Source organism: Dendronephthya gigantea, unplaced genomic scaffold (assembly GCF_004324835.1).
Source record: "Dendronephthya gigantea isolate DGI-Jeju-01 unplaced genomic scaffold, DenGig_1.0 000075F, whole genome shotgun sequence".
Taxonomy (NCBI): domain Eukaryota; kingdom Metazoa; phylum Cnidaria; class Anthozoa; order Malacalcyonacea; family Nephtheidae; genus Dendronephthya; species Dendronephthya gigantea.
Window position 1 is genome coordinate 497,744 of NW_021163085.1, and position 6,549 is coordinate 504,292.

The 6,549-nt window shown below is 38.9% G+C and overlaps 1 pseudogene; it reads left to right on the forward strand.

Moving 5' to 3' along the window:
- Nucleotides 1-3,561: 3,561 nt before the first annotated feature.
- On the forward strand, nucleotides 3,562-6,190 carry LOC114531837 (annotated as a pseudogene).
- The last annotated feature ends 359 nt before the right edge of the window (nucleotides 6,191-6,549 follow it).

Below are 6,549 nucleotides of genomic sequence, written 5' to 3' on the forward strand. Positions count from 1 at the left end.
AACTGTCATGGAATTATCTGTGATGCTTGTATACACACAATAGTCTGCCTGCGATTGCTTAAATCCTGCAGTTACTAGATAGGTGTGAAGTACACAGTTCCAGTTGCGACCGCTCTGTTTTAAGCCATATAATGATTTCTTAAGCTTGTATACTAAATGTTTGCCATCTTTATCTGTTATGTTAAAACCTTCAGGTTGCTCTACGAATAATTCGCAATCTATCGGCGCGTTCAAATATGCAGATTTTACATCCATTTGATGGACTGTGAGATTATATTGCGCGGCTAATTGCATTAAGATTCTGATTGATGTTAACTGCGCTGTGGGGGAAAACGTTTCCGGGGAATGCTTCATAGGGGGTCTTCCTAAGTCTATAGTTATAGCACCTATTTCTTATGTATACTGAACACATGCACGCATATGACCAAAGGCTCTTGGGCAAAACAGCTTGAATAAGTAAGCACCTAGCCATTTCAAAGATTGATCTCCACCCCCTCTCTGCTGTCCCATTTTGGTGGGGTGAGTACGGTGCTGATTTTTCATGTTTAATTTTATGCTTCAAAAGTAGATTTTGAAAAGGTTCTGATGTGAATTCAGTGCCATTATCACTTCTTAAGCGCTTTACTTTACCATATGGAGCCGTGTCTGCTAAAAATTTTTCGGTGGCTTTAAAAGTATCACTCTTTTGTCTAATAAAATAAATCATCATCACACCTGAAAAATCATCAGTGAACGAAATAGCATACTTAAAACCTTCCTTTGTTGCAGGTTGTATTGGACCCGCAAGGTCACAGTGTACTAACTCTAAAGCCTTATCTGCTCGCCTATCAGGTTCTTTCTTCCTTGTTTCAGTCATTTTTCCCCTCACACAGACATCACAATCAAATTCATCCTTATCAACAACCTTCATCCCATCTACCACACCTTCCAAAGCCACAACATCCTTCAAGTTGCAATGACCCATTATCTCATGCCATTCCTTCAGAGACTTTGTTTTACTATTTGTTTCGACATGCTGGAAGAAACTATCTTGTTTAAATAATACAATTTGCCACTCTTTTCTATCTTAAACTCAGTCCCATTTGGGTAGATGAGCTTTGCATCATTTGATGAAAAACAAACAGAAGCACCTTTACTTGTAGCAGCCTGGACAGAGAAAATCTTTTGTTTATATGAAGGTACATATAAGGTATTGGAAAGAATTGCCTGGTGGAAATTACCATTAACATCACAGAGTTGAACACATGCATCGCCTCTCTTCAAAGCTACATTGTTGGACCTACTACCATCAGCAAGCTCAATATAGTGGTTATTAGGGTTAAAGTGCTTATCAAACTTTATAAACTTACTAATATCATGCAAGATATGTGTGGTCACTCCACAATCTACAAGCAGACCATCAATACTAGTGTCAGTTGTTGGATTACTGATACCAACTTTAAATATAAAGGAATGTTCATCTTCATGCGCGTCATCTTTATTATTATCACTTACATTATTTGCACTGTGGTTCTTCTTGCGACATTTTTCTGTCTGATGTGTGTGGTTCTTGCATACCTCGCACCATTTCGTCTCGGCTTCTTTGACTTAACCTGCGACATTCGGCAACTTTGTGGCCAGGTTTTCCACACCCGTAACATACGATCTTAACTTTCATAACAGAATCTTCCTTGTTCGTCTCGGTAGACAGCTTTTCTGTTTCTTCGAAACTTCTCAGCGCGACTTTGAACTCCCCGAACGACATTTCTTGGTCCTTTTGGGTGACGACGGTCGAAAACGACTTAAAACGTGTTTGAGGGAGTCCTTTTAAAATCATAGCGATTAACAAACTATCGCTGAAAGTCTCTCCTGCTGTTTTAAGCGAAGTAGCAGCTGTTTCTGCCCTCAGAACATAATCAGTTACGTTTTCGTCTCCCGTCATTTTTAAAGAGGTCAGTTCAGTGTATAGCGTGATAATTCGTGGTTTTCTCTGTGATCGATAATGCTCGCGTAGTATATTAAACGCTTTTCTTCCGTCGTTTGCTGCTTCTCGAATGATAAGTGTTAGGCTCCTATCATCCAAGCATTGTATTAATTCTGCGAATGCGTCAGCATTCTTGGTAGCATCGGTTGCTACTGCTGCTTCATTTGCATCTTCTGCGAGTGGTGTGAATATTGTGTCGAGTTTCTTCAAGCGTAAATAGCCGAGAAATTTAACTTCCCATAATTCGAATTTCTTCTGATCACCGTCGAAAATCAATCTGGCACTGGGCCCATAACCTGTTAGCATATTAGTCATGACGATGGATAAACTATAAGTCGGATTGATATCCCAAATCTTTATTATAACATCTTTTGTCTTACAAGCAATGGCGTTAGAACAAGAACAACAACATGTGGGAGATGATCACATGACACTTACGTCATGTTGTATTATGCAATATGTTTATGACTTAACAGTATCACCTGATAATCTCCCACCTGGTACCACCATTGTTCCTACAGTATCACCAAACAATCTCCACCTGGTACCACCATTGTTCCTACAGTATCACCTGATAATCTCCCACCTGGTACCACCATTGTTCCTACAGTATCACCTGACAATCTCCCACCTAGTACCACCATTGTTCCTACAGTATCACCTGACAATCTCCCACCTGGTACCACCATTGTTCCTACAGTATCACCTGACAATCCTCCACATGATACCACCATTGTTCCTACAGTATCACCTGATAATCTCCCACCTGGTACCACCATTGTTCCTACAGTATCACCTGACAAACCTCCACATGATACCACCATTGTTCCTACAGTATCACCTGACAATCTCCCACCTAGTACCACCATTGTTCCTATACCACCTGACAATACCCCTACCATATCTAAAGATGAACCTTTCAATGTGTCTTCTTTGTGGACATTCATGTCAAAAGAGACTGAACAGGATATAGCGCTGGGATTAGTTTGTTGTAAAGAATTGGAGAAATTTCATAATATAAAACCCAATGGCAAAGGAAGATGTCAACAGCACAACCCATATATTTATGATCCAATAAAGGTGCGTTGCAGCAACCACTAAGCTGTATGGAAACAGATTGTGTAACAATATACTTAAATAATTAATTTGTAATAGACCAATCATTGTGTCACAAGTCACGATATATTTAATTGTTCATAATTTACTGTCTTTTTCTTTGTGTTTGTACTGCAGTAGCATCCTATTCATTAAATGTTGATGATTCATATAACTGAAAAAATAATATTTTTTTAGAGCAAGGTGAATATTGCAAGCATCAGTGCCCGGCAAATCCAAAAACGCATTGAGACATCTGGATTTACAAAAAATGCTGAAATTCAAGTGAGTAATATAATATTTCCAATAATTTTGACTGGTTTTGCAATTGCAATACTCTGAGTTAGACAGTGAGAATAAAATTTGTTGGCATTAGGTGGAGTAAAATCTGTTAAGAGGCCGGCTTCGGCGGCAATGGGTTAATGATCATTGAAAAGCAATCCATTTGCAATGTGTTATTAACAGATGTTCAAGTACAGTACACATGTTTATTCTCTTCTTAGATGCAGGCACTCACAAAAGCTAAAGAGGCTAATCTCCACGGGCGGTGGTGGATAAAGGCTGATGCATGTGACATTAGAAAAGGTTTAAGAGAAAGCACACATGGGCTGTGGGCTGCTGATGAGGATTTAGGTGATGGATCATTACAAATACTATATAAAGAATACAAAGCAAGGTGCTCATTTGTCAGGAATATTGGTTCTACACATAGAATAGATTAGATTTTCAGGGACATCAACAAAGTGCTCATTGACCTTCAGAATGATTTGGATTTCCTAACAGCTGGTGCGAAAGCTGCAAATGATGCATACAATAAAGCTGTCAAGGAGGGTCGGGCAGCTGAAAAAAGCATGATGGAATTGGCTTGGGATGCTGCTGGGTTTGATGATTTGATTAGGAAATTACAAAGTCTACGGTCTGCTTTAAATGATTTTCTTGGTGGTGCTGATGACAAGAATGTGAACTTGTGCTCAATCAAAGTGGAGCTTTTGAACTACCTCAAAGGTTTATTTTCCAAGAAGCGAACAGCTGCTACACATTTATTAGTATTTATGATTGCAGACGAGCATAGAAACCATAAGCCCTATGCAATTCCTGTATGGTTCTTGCCATATATGTCCTTATCTGATGGGAAATTGAGAGAGCTTGAAATCCAGCTGGAAGATTCTATGAGGAGTAAAGGAATGACAGTTGCAGGTTTGTGACAGTTGTATACTGCGGTAACACCAATCTTGATACTTAGTATATTTTACCAGGTATATTACTTGTAAATTTATTTTTAATTACACCTCTTTATTTCAGGGTTCACAACAGATGGTGAATTTAATTCACTTCGCACAATGGGTAGAACACGACCAATATCTATAATCCAAGGGATGCAAGAAAACAAGCAAAAAGTATTCATGTGAAAACCATGTTATCCTATTTCACTCTGGATGAAAAAGGTATTTGCTGGTTTTATCAAAGCATTTATAACATAATACTGTAGATTAAGGAGAATAATTATTACATTCATTTGCCTGGTAAATGCTTTGTTTCAAATAACCATTAAATATATGAATTTGATTTTTAGGGCATCCAGTCTGTTGTCATCTAGCTATTCCTACTATTCTTTATGTCAAGTCAAGAAAAGCCAGTGCCATTTGAAAATGCTGTCAACATTTTGCGGAGGAAGTTATTCCCATTCATGTATGATCCACACCCATGGGTTAAAGGTTCAGTAGTTTTACATACAACTGTGTATCACAGCCTGGCAGTGTAGCATATGGTACAGATACTGTAATCTGGAATGTGTAATTGTTGTATGCTGGGCGACCTGAAACCACTGGTGAAGTCTTGAAGTTCATTATGGCTATCTTCCTCTACCGGAAACGTGTTGATGATTTGAAGGTCCATCCAACTGATCCTTCAAATTTTGCTGATAACCTATACCAACCAGAGATAGATGCAAATGGCGAAAAGATACATCACGAAATCACAACGAAAACGTTGCATCTCAAGGGTTCGTGGAGGGCACATTCCAGGTTTAGATTTACGTCATCTCAGGGATGCTTTGCATGACCCTTCAACTGGTTTAACTTATGCTGCACTCACAGGAAAGAACAAGCAATCTGTCCCTGACTGTGAGCGTCTCATAAGCCCAGGAGTGATAGCATTCCTTGAAAGAAATGGTCATGTGAGTGATGCTGCCATAATAAAATGTCTTCACAACTGGCACAAAGCAGTGGATGGGCGGGGTCAACAGAAATGCAGAGATCATTCTACTGTAAGGATATGAAAGACTGGTTGTTGGCTGACTGGATGCCTTACTACCATGCCCTTCCTGATTACACATACATGGATGTTAACAGGTATTTTACAGCGATGTTTAGACATAGTAGATCAATAGTGCAAGGTTTCTAGCTCGTTGTGCATTATTGCCTATACTCATATGAATAAGCTTTGTGATTGGTTGATTACAACAATGAAGACACAACTATAGAAATAAACTTTCAAGAGCAACAAATAATCAAAGACAGTGATAGTGATCACTTTTGGTTTGGTAAGCCTGTCACAAAATGTTTACTCGGTTTTACAGTATGTCAAAGCATTCTTTAAATATCTGTGTCAATGCATTATGCATAGCAAGTGCTGTGAAAATTTTCAAATTTTTCACTTCTTTTATTTATGGTGACATATTTTTATTTAAACACAATCTTGATATTTTATGATTGTAGAAAGATAAAGGGCATATGTGGCCTGACACAAGAGATCGTGATTGGCCTAATAGCCAACCTGGAGAGTAGAGAGCAGCGGCGTGTAGAATACCAAGATCGTGGTATTGCCCCTGAACACCCCCGTGCCTCCAGAACCGATGATGTTGAAGGCATTATTGGCCTTATGCATGAAATTCTTGGAGATATATTTGATATGAAACAGTTTCTTGATGCCCAGAGGAAAATCCTGAATGAATTAACCAAGAGAATTGATCCCAATCTGAAGTTTTTCTATTGGTCTGGCTCAAAGGAACATTATTCAGATTTTGACTTGCCGTCATTTAATCAGCCATCACATGGTAGAAAGCAAGAGAGACTTGACATGGTAAATTTGTCACGTAGGGGTGATCTGGGTGTCTTTGAAGATTTTACATAAACTGCTATTGCATTTTTATCATACACATTTTCAGGTTCAGCTTCTAATTTAGCAAAAACAGGTCTGTTGTGTTCCTCTAGATGTAGGCATCCTCAAGGGCCTTTTGCCGGTCTTTACTATGACAAGTTCCTAGAACCTTGAACGGCAAACTGTGATACATATCATGCACTGGTTCATCATGCACTGGTTCATCATGCACTGGTTCATTAGTAGACTCCATAAAACCATCGCTGTCTTCACAAACACTGGAGATCAAGGGAGTTGACACTAATCTCCACAGAACAGTATATATACAACCACTAATTGCAATTTCACAGTGTGAGGTACACATGAATGTTCCTGGTTGTATATCTGCCACT